This window comes from Notamacropus eugenii, chromosome 3, assembly GCF_028372415.1.
Source record: "Notamacropus eugenii isolate mMacEug1 chromosome 3, mMacEug1.pri_v2, whole genome shotgun sequence".
Classification (NCBI taxonomy): domain Eukaryota; kingdom Metazoa; phylum Chordata; class Mammalia; order Diprotodontia; family Macropodidae; genus Notamacropus; species Notamacropus eugenii.
Genome location: NC_092874.1, coordinates 117,702,435 through 117,718,232, shown reverse-complemented (window position 1 = coordinate 117,718,232; position 15,798 = coordinate 117,702,435). Strand labels below are relative to the sequence as shown.

The window sequence follows — 15,798 nt, the reverse complement described above, 5'->3', positions numbered from 1 at the left end:
TTAGAGGATCCCAAGGACATAGGGTGGCAAGCTGTCCACGCAGCTGTTTGATGCAGGACTCTTAGCATTGTCTGGTTCTTTTCCCCTTGTCCATTAGCTTTTGGTGTCACCTTGGCACATTCAGGTCTTCAGTTTATTCCCCTGGAAAATGGGCATAATAGCAGCAGCTCCAAGAGGCCTGGAGAAAGGTAGTCTTTCTTCCTTTCTCACCCCCAAGGAAGAAAGGTTGCCTTTCTCCAGGCTCCTTGGTTTCTCAAGGAACATGCCCTCATTTAGCAGGAGATATCCTCATCATAGGAACTTTTCAGAGTTCCCCTCCCAAATGGACAGAGACGTACTTGGGCTAAGCCTGGAAGACTCTGCGGGCTGTTCATTCTTGGTTGTTTGAGCCCAAACTCCTGCTTGCCATGTACCAATATCCCAGGCTGGGGAGGCAGGGAAGGAAGAGGAGCTGAGAGAATTAAAGGCAAGGGGAGGAATTTGTGAGAGGGGTGGGTAAGAAAGGTTCTGAAATCTGGACAACATCAAGAGCTTGTTTCCATGACAACCCTTCCTTATTACAGTTGCTCAAACTGCAGCCTGTTCTAATCAGACGAAGCATTGCCTATGAAGTCTTTCATTCAGTCTGCAGCAATGGCCTGGCTGGCCCTTCATGCCTTGATTCCCATTAGGGCAGGAAAGGGGAGATGTCTCAAAGAGTCCAGAGGCCTCCAAAAGGCAGCATCAGGAGGACATCCAAAAGACAACTTTCTCCAACAAAGCACAGGAGTCTCAGAGCAGGAGGAATGGGGGCCTAGGAGGGATGGCGGCAGGGGGAGAGGGGGAAGAGAAATGAGGTGAGAGGGAAAGAGAATGAAAGAGGTAGAGAGAGACTGACAGACACGTGGGTGTCATCCATAGCTGCATGTCAGTACAACTTGTGTCTGTGGATTCTTATCTGTGTGTCTGTACCCATCTGTGTGCCAGCTTGACTGTCTGTCAGTGTGAGTCTGTGTGCGTGTGTGTCTACCTGCCTGTGTATGTGTGTGTCTGCCTGCCCTGCCCCCGCTTTCCTTCCTTTTCCCACCGTTGGGTAATCCCTTCAAATCCTCTGTTTGGCTTTTTAAATTCCCTGTTTTCTGGTTCCTTCCTACCTTTCCAGTCTCCTTATGCTTCAGTCCCCTCCATACTCTGTGGGCTATCCACACAACCCTTCTTGCTCCCATTTCCTGACCTCCTGGAATTCTCTCCCTCCTGCTCTCTATGATTTTTCCCTGGCTTCCTTCAAGGCTCAAGCCAAGTCCCACCCCTCCAAAAGGCCTTTTCTCCTGTTTCCTCACCAAACACTTCTCCCTCTTCCCCCAACCATTATTTCTTCTCTCAGAGGTTACTTCCAATTTACAGGTTGTCAAAAGTCTGAGTGCACCTTTAAGCTATTAAAGCTTCTAATGGCACTAAGACTTTGGGGATATCCTCTATATCCACTATGTACATGGTTTATCTGCATGTAATCTCCTTTATTAGAATATGAGCTTCTTGAAGGTAGGGACCACCTTTTTGCCTTTGTGTGTGTGTGTGTGTGTGTGTGTGTGTTCATCTTTCGTTGCCGAAGAAGACCACGCCATCAGAGAAATGATGACATGCTTACACTTGACTTTGTTTTGAGTGAGGGAGGGCTGTGCAGGTCACCAGCCTCACTTTTCCTCCAGAGTCATCTGGATCCAGTGACCAGATATTCATCAGGATAACTGGAGATGACCCAGGATGAGGCAATTGGGGTTAAGTGACTTGCCCAAGGTCACACAGCTAGTGAGTATCAAGTGTCTGAGGTGAGATTTGAACTCAGGTCCTCCTGACTCCTGCACTGATGCTCTATCCACTGCACCACTTAGCTGTCCCCAAACTGTGAAGCATTATAAGAATATAGGATAGGCAGTTAATTAAGCTGTAGACTGATACAACATAGATCAAATAAGAAATATCTGAAACCATAGACTTTCTGCCTTTGACAACTAAGGAAAAGACTGACCACACTTAATAAAAATGAAATTTTCACACTTTTATGGTAAAAAGAATTTAATCCCTCATAAGGAAATCTCAAGTTTGCAAAATGAAATCTTAATATTCCAGTCATAAATGGAAAATCAGTTAGTTTTTCATTTTTATTAACAAATAAGTGGACCATATATTTATAGACAAAACTTATCAAAAGGTATCAAGAATACCAAATCCTATTGTTTTAAGAGAACAATATTATATGTAGCCTGAAAAGCCTCTCCTTCAACAAGGTGCCTACTATACATATGAGTATCACACAAGATTACTTGACATAAGCAGTAACAGAAGTAACTTTTTTTTTTGTACTTCTAACTCAGAGCAGTACCTGGCATATTGAAAGACGCACATATGCCAGCTCTTACCCCACAGCCCATAAAATACCTGTAAAGAAGAACTCTCAACAAATTCTAGAGCAGCAGAAGCCACAGAACAATGGACGGGAGGAGATTTCTATCCCAGAGAGACCTGAAAGACCAACAGGAAAGGTCTGTCGCATACTGGATGCGGAGCAGAGCCCAGCCCTGCCTTGGCCATGTGGTACCAAGGGGAGCAGATCCGAGCAGCCTTCAGGGACAGAATCTCCAGCAGCAGCGCATCCCTCAACCCACAGGCACCAAAAGTCTTTTTACCTGGCTGAGAAGGGAGCAGGGTGTCCCATACTTGGGCCTCCTCAGGTGGCAGCAGTAGAGGCAGCAACAGATGGGGCTCCCAAAGCAGGCAGTAACCCACATCTATTGTTGAAGGTCCCATCATAAAATGCTCTGAGGGAACTGAACCCTGTGTGGTGGCCCTGCCCCTACCTGAGCAGCTGATCTTAATCTCACACTGAATAGCAGCCCTGCCCCTGCCTAAAACCCCTGAGGCTTTGGAGCAGCTCATGTGAATCTCAGCCCCCAGTACTGGCTTGTTGGAACTGGAGGGGAGGTGGTTGTGGAGAGGAAACTTAGAAGTCAAGTAACTGGCTGGGAAAATACCCAGAAAAGGGAAAAAAATAAGACCATAGAAGGTTACTTTCTTGGGGAACAGGTGTCTCCCCCCATCCTTTCAGATGAGGAAGAACAAGGCATACTGTCAGAAGAAGTCAAGGCCTCTGCCTCCAGGGTCTCCAAAGGGAACTTAAACTGGGCTCAGGCAATAGAAGACCTTAAAAAACAAGTTAGCGGCTTACTAAAGGAGAACCAAAAAAATGCTGAGGAAAATAATAGCTTTAAAAAGAGGCTAACTCAATTGGAAAAAGAGGTCCTCCAAAAATCCAATGAGGAGAAGGAGGTTTTAAAAAGCAGAATTAGCCAAATGGAGGAGAAGGTTCAAAAGCTCACTGAACAAAATAATTCATTGAAAGAGAGAATTGAGTTCAGGGAAATGAATGACTATGAGTTAAACCAAGCAGCTAGTAAACCAAACCAAAAATTTGAAAAAATAGAAGATAATGTGAAACATCTCATTGGAAAAACAACTGACCTGGAAAATAGATCCAGGAGAAATAATTTAAAAATTATGGAACTACCTGAAAGCCATGATCAAAAAAAGAACCTAGACATTATCTTCCATGAGATTATCAAAGAAAACTGCCCTTAAATCAGAGGGTAAAATAAATATTGAAAGAATTCACTTCCCGGCCGATGCAGCAGTGTTTTAGTTTCCTCCTCCTCCTCCTCCTGCTCCTGCTCCTGCCGCTGCTGCTTCTCCCCCCGTTCCCTTGGAGCGGACCGTCCTGGTGCCTCTTTTGTGAAGCGGCGGCTGAGGAGACCCCCGGACTCGCCATGGCCGACGAGAAGCCGAAGGAAGGAGTCAAGACTGAAAACAACGACCACATTAATTTGAAGGTGGCAGGGCAAGATGGTTCGGTGGTGCAATTTAAGATTAAGAGGCACACACCACTTAGTAAACTAATGAAAGCCTATTGTGAACGACAGGGTTTGTCAATGAGGCAGATCAGATTCCAATTTGATGGGCAACCAATCAATGAAACAGACACACCTGCACAGTTGGAAATGGAGGATGAAGATACAATTGATGTATTCCAACAGCAGACAGGAGGCGCTTACTAAAAAGAAAATCTACAACTGTACTCCAGAACTGTGCTCCCAAGGAAGACAATACATTCACAATTAGAAAACCAAGATTTGGTTCATCCACATCCTGACTACTGCAGTATAGTTTTCTCTCTTCTTTGATTCCCTTCCCCCATTCCTTTATTGTACATAAAGTAACTGGTGTATGTGCACAGGCATAATGCGTATTTTTTTTTTTTTAACTAAATGGCCGATGGTATGTTTTGATCAACGTCAAATGGAGATGGGGAAGGGAAAAAACAAACTGGTTCTGTGAAAATATCCCTTTTCTCCATTAGTGGCATGCTCATTCAACTTTTATCTTTATATTCCAGTAAGTTATTTTGCTCTCACTGTTTAACAACAACAAAAAAAAAACCTACAAAAAAAAATCCTTGCATACCTTGTTTGATTGGATAATTTCAATGTTTTTCTTTTATCATTGTAAAACCAAGGACGATTTTATAACTTTTTTGTACGTAGCTGTTACATGTAGGGCAATCTCTGTCTCTCAGTAGGGATAAATTACTATAAAGAAATTGATCCTAGATAGTTTTCCCTTTAAGTCAAACATCTTGTTGTTTAAATAAACTTCTTGTTTAAAATAAAAAAAAAAAAAAGAATTCACTGATCATCTCCTGAAAGAGACCCGAACAGAGAAACTCCTAGAAATATTGTGGCCAAATTTCAGAGTTCCCAGATCAAGGAGAAAATACTGCAAGCAGCTAGAAAGAAACAATTTGAATACTGTGGAAATACAATCAGGATAACACAGGATCTGGCAGCTTCAACATTAAGGGATAGAAGGGCTTGGAATGGGATATTTCAGAGGTCAAAGGAACTGGGACTGAAACCAAGAATCACCTTCCCAGCATATCTGAATATAATACTTCAAGGGAATAAATGGTCATTCAGTGACATAGACGACTTTCAATCATTCATATTGAGGAAAAGACCAGATCTGTATAGAAAAATTTGACTTCCCAAGACAAGAATCAAGAGAAGCATGAAAAGGCAAACAGGAAAGAAAAATCATAAAAGAATCTCTAAAGCTGAACTGTTTACATTACTACATGGAAAGAAAATATTTTTAACTCTTGGATCTTTTCTCAGTATTTGGGTAGATGGAGAGATTGTACACACACACACACACACACGCACACGTACACATAGACAGATAGAGAGTACAGGGTATGTTATATCAGAGGAGATGATATCCACACACACAAAAAAATAAAATAAAATAAAAATTAAGGGGTGAAGGAGGAAAATACCAGGAAGAGAAAGAGAGAAATGGAATGGAGCAGGCTATAACTCATAAAAGAGATAAGAAAAATCTTATTCAATGGAGGAAAAAAGGGAGAAGGGGAGGGGGGAAAAATGAAGCTACTCTCTCCACACATAGCTGAAGGAGGGAATAACATGCTCACCAAATTTGATATGAAAATTTATATCACATCACAGGAAAGTAGGAGAGGAGGTGACAAGTGGGGTGAGGAGAAGGTTAGAAGGGAGGGCAAATGGGAGAAGGGAGTCACTAGAAATAAACACTTTCAAGAAGGGGCAAGGTCAATTGTGGGGGAAAAACAAGGGGGAATAGAGTAGGACAGAGGGCAATATAATTAGTATTACACAACATGATTATTATGGAAGTCTTTCACAAAAGAACACATATTTAGTCTGTATTGAATTGCTTCCCTTCTCAGTGGGGCTGGGGGAGGGGTAAGGGGACAAGGGAGAGAAGTTGGAATTCAAAGTAAACATTTTAAACTACTTGTTGACAAAATGACTTCCTCTAAGCCTGTCTTATTTCTCTTTCCCCTAAGAGTCCAGAGAACCTAAATATTAGTTCAAGATGAACTATATAATTGGAGGCCAAGTTCACAGAACAAGTTCTTGGAGAAAAGCAGAGCCCAAATATAGTTGGATATATGTACCTGGAGAGCAGGGACATTTCATGTTCTATTGATTGCTTGATTTTTGTATTCTCTGTACTTACAGACAGTATAGACTGGTCCCAGAATTGGGTCCAAAATTAAGAGAAAGAAGAGAGGACTAGATTGTCATCAAGAAAATCCTTTAATAACCTAAACCTGATGTAAACAAAGCTCCAACTTTTTAAATGCTAGCATCCTACCAATAGGCTAGTGTTATCCTATGACTGCAGGTCACAGAACAACAGCATGACATCCAAAGAATGAAAACTGAGTCCCACACAAAGGATAATGGAGAGGTGCATAGTGGGTGCTGTCAGGCTGCCACCTAAAACAAACAAAGGAGTTCAAAGGAGAGCAAAGGAGACAAGGATGTGAGCAGGAGTAAATGCATGATGAGGGAAAGCCTGAATGTTCCACCAGGATTCTCTCCATGACAGGAGAAAGCCAGAAAAGACATCAAAACACTGAAAGGATGAGGACAAGGGTCCCACAGGAAAGGGAGACATGGATGGGTTGTGATACGTGTCCACACTGAGGAGATCCTAGGTCCTTTAGAGTGTTGGGGTCCCCCCAATTCCTGGCACATAGTAGGCACTCAGTAAGTTATTGCTGGGTGAAAGGCAGTGTCATCTCCATCTTCTATTTGATGGTTTTCAGAGACAGAGGTGAAGGTAGATGCCCTATTTTAGGAAGTTGCTGTTATACTGAAAGAGGTTGTAAGTCAAAGGCTTCTCAGCACAGGTGTATTGTCTGTGACCAACCAGCCTAGGAGTCAATATTGCCAGACAAGCAACATTCCCTGGTTAAGAAAATTGTCCTCTATCCAACATATGGGGAAAGTGAGGTGCAGAGTGAGTCAAACAATGTGTCAAGGAACCAGCCACTTCATTTGGTGGCAGGGAAATGTTGATCTCTGATGAAGTTTAAGTCTCTACAACCAGGTGGGGGCCTCCTGGATAGAGGGCTGGGCCTGGAGCCTAAAAAAACCTGAATTCAAATATAGCCTCAGACACTTACTAGCTGTGTGACCCTGGGCAAGTAAGTTAACCCTGTTTGCCTCAGTTTCCTCAACTGTAAAATGTGAATAACAACACTACAGCCTCACAGGGTTGTTGTAGCAAATGAGCTAATACTTGTGAAGCCCTTAACACAGTGCCTGGTATATGGTAGGTACTTAATAAATGCTTATTTCCTTCCCTCCCTTAATCTCTCCCTCCTTCCTTCCTTTTTTCCTTCCTTCCTCCTTTCCTTCCTTCCTTTTTTCCCTTTCCTTTGCAACCTTGGAGCTTTCCTATTCTTTCATGCTAAATAGTTAATGACCCAAGTAGTGAAGAAAATTACTGTAGAAGAAATGGGATGACCGCATCTCCCACTGAGGGAAGTCCATCTACAAAGAAAAGCGATGTGTTTTATATTTTGACAGCCTAGGAGGGAGGGGAGTGGGGAAAGGTAAACTCTAGTGAGGTAAGGTCTTAGGCGATAAAGCCTAGACAGCTGCTCAGAGTAATTAATTCTCCCATCCATCTTGGGGCCCTGGGAGTGGCTATGTAAGGCTCGCCCCATAGATAAGTGGGGACAGGAGCCATTCTTCCCTAAGATTTAAAGCTCCCCATCTGCCTTCTCCCCAGAAGTTCTTAGAGACAAAGCAACAAAAGCCAGAGCCAAGGGAGGCTACAATCAGATGATCCTCTTTGCCCTTTAGTTCTCATCTTTTAAAAGTTTACCAAGGATCCTTTTCTGTTAGTTACAAACTCCATTTCCAAGCTGCCAGAGCTGGAGGGATGGGTTTGGATGAAGTGAATTCTAAGGTCTCTTTCAGCCCTAAGTCCATGATCCTATGTTCTTGCATTATTTAGTAATCAATGAACTGTCCAGGATCACAAGAACTAAGATATCATTTAAAAAAATCTGTGGGGAGGGATGAAGGCGGAAAGAGAAAAGAAGGTGGGGAGGGAGAATCTAAGAAGACTCATACTTTGCCTCTGGCTGAGAAGTGCTCTTAGCTTGATTTGTCAGTCAGTGATCACTTACTAAGCACTTGCTACTTGCTGTGTATCATACTATGTGTTAGAGATACAAAAGTGAAACTGAAACATTACCTACCCTCAAGAAGATCTCCTTCTATTGATAGATTCCTGAAGTCCTGGGACAAGAAAGGACAATCAAGGTGCTTGTCCATTCCATCCCTTGCCCTCAGGGAAGGCTGTATTCAATCCAGAAAACCAAAAGAACACTAGAACTGGCTGTCCTGATGTGCAGAACACCATGCTAGGTAATATTAGACCTTCCCTATGACCTGTAAGAATATCTCTTTTAAGAAAGAGGCTGTCCTGGTGTCAAAGGTGGCCACAAAAAGTTGAATTCCAAAGATGCCCAGCTCAGGGGGCCAAAGAGCTTCTCACCAAAAATCATTCCCTTTCCTTTGAGGATCCAGAGGCTGAGCCTCAACTGGAGCCAAAGGTACCTGGAAAGAAACCAATCACTATGAATCATATACCTGATGGGGAGGAAAGTTACTACAAGGGACATATGCGTGACTGTATACACGTGCTTGCGCATTTCCACAGATACACACGAGCATACACATGCGCACATGAGCACACACACAAACTAGCTTGCATTAATTGGCAGCATGTAGGTGTATGTGTGAGAGAGCGTGGGGAGCCATACATGTGACTGTGTGCAATTCAGGATCATAAGTGTAAGTAAGGGCGGCATCTGTAGCAGAGAGGGAGCCAAATCTGGAACTGTCGCACCAAGAAATCCTTAACCCTTTGTGCCCTGCTCCCTTTTTCACCCTATCCCACCAAATCCCAAGGAAAGCTGTTTCTCTTCTGATTGTCTACATTCACATACTGACCAAGAAACTTGCAGCACAACACTTAAAGCACAATCCCACCCACTGAGAAATATATGCACATGCGTAAATCAGGTCTACACACTTTGAGAGAATAACACTTAAGAAAGTTTATGCAGCTTCTCTATGCTGTCATTGAGTGAAAAACAACTCAACAACACCCTATGATGTTAGGAGCCCTGGTCATTAAGGAGAATCTAATGTCCTCCCTGAGTTGTTAAAGAGAGGATGAATCCTTGATATGGGAAGTAGGTAAGAAACTCAGCTAGGGAATCTAGTTTAGGGAGCCCAGTCTGGGAGAGAAGCCTGGGATCAAAGCCAGGGGAAGTGGTGGCAGCTATATTCAGTTAGTATTTGTGGATGTGGGAGGGTACAGCCTGCTTAGTTATAAGTAGGCAATCCAGATATATGGGCCCAGAGATGAAATGATTTGATTGCAATTCATATATGACCAATGATCTTGTCAAAATATAGCCACAGGTATGAAAATGCATGGGTTTGCATACCATAGAGCATCTTGGCACACATGGACAGACCATGACTGAAGTTCCTGTTGACATTAGACAGCTAATCAGCTGGCATCTGAAATTATATGGGGAACAAATAGGGACAATAATCATATGATATTAACATTAACTGAGGACCCAGTGTCAGTAGTAACCAGTTTGGCATGGCACCATATTATTTCAGCTCTTGACAGATTTACCTCCTAATCCCAACACACATACATATGAACACAAATACCTATGTGCTATTGGAATAAGTGATCCCTCTGATATACTAGAGTATCAATGCCAGTCACAGTCCACCCACACTCTCTCATCCTTTGTAATTCTCCATCATATATGCCTATAAATCCTCCACAGAGAGTCCACTTAGTGTGGTGATAGCCTTCCTCTGCAAACCTCAGCTTGTCCATCTGTTTCCCCTTCCTCTCATTATGAACAACGTACTTGCTTTGTCAGGCACAAGTGTCCTTTGTGTGGTATCTTTTCACATGAAGCAGCTAGGTAGTACAGAGGGTAAGAAGGCTGGCCTTAGAATCAGGAAGGTCTGAGTTCAAATCCCACCTCAGACACTTATTGGGTGTATGGCAAGTCACCGAATCTCCCTCAGTCTCTCCTCATCTGTAACATGGGGATAATAATGGTATCTACCTCACAAGATTGTTATAAGGATCAAATGAGACAGAATGTATACCTAGAACTTTGCAAATCTTAGAACTCTGTATAAACATTAGCTGCTATTATTATAGTTAAGAATTTTTATTGTTATTATTTACTTAAGAAGTTATCCTTGGTATCTTATGATATGGTAAAATGCTATACCCATGATGCAGCTTTCCATTTATCTTTGGTCATATAGAGAGAGAACTAATGTGGCATGATGAAAAGACTTAGATTCAGATCTGAGTCCCAGTTCTACTACTTACTATGCAGCTTTACACAAGTCCTATAACTGTTCAGTCTTCTCATCTGTAAAATGGGGATGATCATTCCTCTCTCTCTCTTCTCTCAGACTCTTCTCTCACTCTGCTCTCTCTGTCTCTGTGGCTTTCTAATGAGGAGGAAGAAATCCTGTGGGTCTCTGAACAGAAATAAAGGTAGAGGTAGCAATGGTGTCAATGACAGAAGCAGCCTCCCGCCATCATCTACCTTATTTCCCTACCTGGCTGCCAGGTGGTCATGAAGGTATGGCACCCGTTTCTTTTATCTCTTTGTGTTTATTCTTTTCTGTTCTTAGGACAATGAATACTAGATATAGAACGTTCCTTGGGAGCTTCAAAGGGGCAGAAGATCCATTAAAATTTCCCTCAGTAACCAGGCTTATGCCATCAGTAGCAGAGCCCAGTGAGGAGCCAGCCCTGAGTAATAATCTATCTGACCCAATTCAGCAGTGAAGACAGGATATCCAACATCAAGGGTGCAGTTTGTCTACTAGCTACGCCACACCCAAAAGTGAACTTGGTGGGGATTCCACAGATGGAAAAAAAGGATTCACGGGGTCAGGAAGTACCCCCTATTTTGAAGGTAGGGTATGTTTTATAGAAAACACGTTAAATTTGAGCCCAGTCTCCCAGAGACCAAATTGATATGTAGAAAGAAATGTATGCCTTGGTTAAAGTGGGGATGTTTGTAACAACCCCTTTGAGTTTGAGTTCACTCTAGCCGGGGTTCAGGAGGTTGTATCAAGGATAGAGTAGTTCCAGGGGATGTTATTCTTTTTCTGTCCTTGATATATTTTGATAGTTACATTCTTGACGTAACAGTAGTTCAACTATCCTTCTAAAAGGATGTCAATATAATAAAGAGGTATTTTCAAAATTAAGCCAAAAAATAAAGACAAATGCAGTTTATCACTTTCCCAGAAATAGTTAACAGAATTCTGATGTATTAACAATTTTTAATGAGCAGTGACCATCTGTTGAGTTGAGATTGATAAGAGAACTGTCAACACAGGCACCAGGACTAATTTGCTGATCATTGATGGACATTGGCTGATTGATGAACTTTTACAATGACAGAAAGAGAACCACATTTCCACTATTTTATATTAAACTGTTCCACCCAGGAGCTCTAAATCTAAATCTAATCTTCTATCTCCGATACCATACACTTAGTAGTAAAATAACTCATTAGTAAACTGTGGTCTCTGGTCTTAGAGGAACCTTGGTGAACAAAAGAGCACCTGAAGACAAGCAAATTACCCATTTTTCAAAAAGAGGAAGATGAGCCCACAAACTAACAACTGATGAGCTTCCAAGAAATTCTTGAAAAATTAGGTTTATTAAATGGATGTTTTTTGAGCACTTAGAAAAGAAATCAGTGATCAATAGGAGCCAGCTAGAATAGGTTCACCAAGGATAAATCATAAGATGCTAATATCTTTCCTTTTTTCCTCCTAGGGTTATTAGTCTAGTAGAGAATAGGATTAATGTAGATAATACTATATTTAGATTTCAGTAAGACATTTGACAAGGCCTTTCATGATATTTTTGTGAACAGGATAAATTGCAATATGAATAACAATGGGATGGATTTGAAAATGGTTTAGAGACCAGAAATAAAATATGTTGATTTATGAAAATCCATGTTAACCTGAAGAATGATATCTAAAGGTACATAGAAGAGGTCTGTCTTCATCCATGGTTTCTTTACAATTTGTATCAATGACTCAGATGACAAAAAAGACAGCATGTTTATTAGATTTATGGATAAAGAAAAACTAGGAACACTAGCTAACTTGTTAAGGGACAGAATTGGGATCACAAAATATTGGGACAGATTAAAATGATGGGCCAAATGTACTAAAATGAAATTTAATTAGAATTAATGTAGAGATCTTTACAAAATTTAAAAAATTAGCTGCAGAAGTTCAGGATGGTTAGGGCTTCAACTGAAAATGAACTGAGACTTAGGCGGGTTGCAGATTCAGTGTGGGTCAACAGTCTGTTGGGGCAGCCAAAACAATGCTAAATGAGAATTTAGTAAGTAGTATCAAAAGCATGATGCTCAAAATAAAGAAAATAATAATCACGTTGTATTCTGTCCTGATCAAACTAGCTCTATAAGTATTATATTCAATTTTGAGCACCAAGTTTTAGGACATTAACAAACATGGGACATGAATAAAGAAGAGGGCTTGGGGTGGTGAGGATGCTTGAATCTACATCATATGAGGGTCGTTTGAAGGAAATGGAAAAGTTTAGACTGGAGAAAACAAGACTTAATAGAAGCAAAGTTACAGTCTTCAGTTCTTTGAAAGTTTGTCATGTAGAAAAGGATTTATACCTACTGTACTTGCCTCTAAAGGGAAGACCTGGGACTAGGATTGGGAGTTATGGGGAGGGTGATTTCAGATTAGCAAAAGGAAGAACTTCAAATAATTAACTGTCCAAAAATGAACTGGATTTCTCGTAATATAGGCTCTTTGTCACCACTAAAGAACCAGGGGCTGAGGAGATTGTAGAGAGAATTCATGAACAGGGTAGGAGGTTGACGTAGCTATCCTTTAGGGTTCTAACTGTAAGCTTTTATGATTATTAAAATATGTAACAGATATAAAACTGATCTTTTCCCTATTTCTTTTAAACCATTCATCACAACTAGCAATAACAATAATGCCCCCAATCATTATCACATAAAAGTGCCAAGAACTTTAACACTCACTCATTCAGAAGTCCTGGCAAAAGCAGTTTTCATTTTATTTCTGTCCTGAAGGGAAGTAAGTTGACACAGGAAATGACCTAAGTGAGAGCCAATTGCTATAACATTCATAGCCTCAGTTGATAGATGCCAAAGGTTTAATTATGCATCCCACCTTCACTGAATGTTCATCTAACTCCCATATAGGAAACTCATCTGAGAGAAAGCCCGTTATTATGATAGCTTTTCTGTTTTCACCTAGGCCTAGCATGTCATCTGAGGACAAATGGTGCATCTTTTGGGATCCCCTGAGATTGAATTAATGCATAGTGTTTATAATATGTAAAGTAGAAATTATAGAAACTTTGGAAGGAAAGTGGCCATTCTATCTAAGAATGTATGAGAAAGGAGAAGAGGAAAGTCAGGTATATTCTGACATGCTCCCAGGATTTTTAGAGAATAGTCAGTCAATAAACATTTATTAAGGACCTATTATGTACCAAGGGGCAGCTAGATGGCATTGCCAGACCTGGAGTCAAGAAGACTCATCTTCCCGAACTAAAATCTGGCCTCAGACACTTAGCTGTGTGATCCTGGGCAAGTCCCTTAACCCTGTTTGCCTCAGTTCCTCAATTGTAAAATGAGTTGGAGGAGAAAATGGCAAACCAGTCCAGTATCTTTGCCAAGAAAACCCCAAGTGGGGGTCACCAAGAATAAGACACAACTGGAAAAGGCTGAACACCAACAAACAACAACTATGCACCAAGGCACTGTACTCAGTGCAGGGGATGCGGATACAAGGAAGGTAGTTCTTGCCCTTAAAAGAGTTTACAACCTAATGGGAAAGACAAAATGCTAAAGGAATCTGAAAGGGGAGGGGGAAGGCACTCAGTAGAGGAGAATGATTGCGGCAAGAAGTCCAAGGCAAGAAGCCTGGTGTAAAATGAGACAGATGACTGTCCTAGGTGCCCATCTTCCATGGAGGGCTTGGGAGGGGCTCTTTTTTTTCCCACTCTCCAGGGTTAGAGTTAAGGGATTCAAATTTCAAGGATTTCAGAGAAATAATAGGTAGAAGCCCATAAACTAAAATTCTATAGGGAAGATATACCAGGAGGAATGGAAAGCTCTTAAGAATGAAATTCTCAAGAACCAATGAGAAAATGTTGCCTTCAATAAGGGAGCAAAGGGATGTTTGTTTAAAAAGACACATGTGGGTACAAAAGGAACTCAATGACCAACCTCAGGTTCTTAAGAATTTATTAATTTCTTCACTCAAATAATTGTATTTTCCCTAGAATATGTGTTTAATATGAAATTCTCTAAGATCCTTTTAGATTTTGTTAAAATGCATGTTCAGATGATGTAAGCAAAAGCAATTAACCAGGAGGTAGACACACAAGTGTGGCAAGGTCCTGTAATAATAGTGCCAGAAGCACACAGTCCCCCAAGGAGCTGAGGCTGTCAAAAAAAAGAAAAAGAAGACAAAAAGGAGTGATTCTGAAGAAGAATATGGATTAGAGAATTGGTAGGACTTCTATTTGGGGGGTGGATGGTACAGCGATAAAGGATAATGGAGAGAAAGCAAAACTGTTCAGTGTTTTAACTTTGCTTCTCATTTTTCTGTCAAGAATGGTTTTGAGGCAGAACTAAATTGTCCAAAAGGAATACAAACGCCATGATAAGTTGGGAGATGCTAAAACTTTACCTAGTTGCCCAAAATATTCTCAAGCCATCAGGCCCAAAAGAATTCTATCCTGGGGCTAAAAGAATTGGTGGATGGGAACAGTGGATGAACCAGTGCAAGTGATTCTTAAAAGATCATGGAGAATGAAAAAGGCATCAAAGGACTAGCAGGAGAAAAAGATACACATTCTGATTTTCTCAAATGAGAAAAGGATGATGTTGGCCAAACACAAACTACTGAGCTTGCCTTGATTCCTGGCAAAATTCTAAATTAGGCATGACTAGTAAACATCTAGAAAAAGAGGAAACGATCTCAAAAAAGCCAGTATAGGTTCATTTTGGCAAAGTGACCACCCAATAGATAAGAGAAATGGTATAAATATAGTTCACCTAGATTTTATCAAAACATTTGACAAAGGGACTTATAATATTCCTTTGGTCAAGATCCTTGATAAAACGGGTTTCTTTTTCTTTTTTTTTTTTTTGTAATTTTATCACTAGTATCTTGCATTGGTGCCTGTCTAGGGGCACTCTGGATAGAGTGTTGGACTTAGAATCAGGAAGACCAGAGTTTAAATTCTGATTGAAACACTTACTTAATTGTGTGACCATGGTCAAGTCACTTAACTTCTCTCAACCCGAGTTTCCTCATCTGTAAAATGGGGATAATGACAGCACCTATCTCACAGGGTTGCTGTGAGGATCAAGTAAGGTAATACAAGTAAAGTGCTTTAAAAACCTTAAAACGATCTCTCTATAGAAATGCTATATATATATGTATATATATATACATATATATGTATATATATATACATAATAGGTATTTAATAAATCCTTGTTGATTGATTGATAAGACAGAAAGATGTGGGCCAGACAGCAAGGTGGGTTCAGAACTGGCTGAATGATTACACCTGAAGAAGAATCATTAACAGATTCAGTGTCAAATTATAAGAAGGTCTCATCCCAATGCCTGTCCCTGTGCTATTTAGTGTTCTTTAGCAAAGACATGGGTAAAGGAATAAATGGCACTCTTATTTAAAGAAGACCTGGGAGAGATAGTTAACTAACTGAATGTCAGTCAGCAT

The 15,798-nt window shown here is 40.9% G+C and overlaps 1 protein-coding gene and 1 pseudogene across 1 annotated transcript in view; one reads left to right on the top strand and one right to left on the bottom strand.

Moving 5' to 3' along the window:
- PLXNA4 (plexin A4) overlaps positions 1 to 15,798 on the bottom strand; it is a 564,470-nt gene that overhangs the window by 448,309 nt on the left and 100,363 nt on the right. The gene's annotated exons all lie outside the window — the stretch shown is intronic.
- On the top strand, positions 3,684 to 4,711 carry LOC140533232 (small ubiquitin-related modifier 2 pseudogene; annotated as a pseudogene).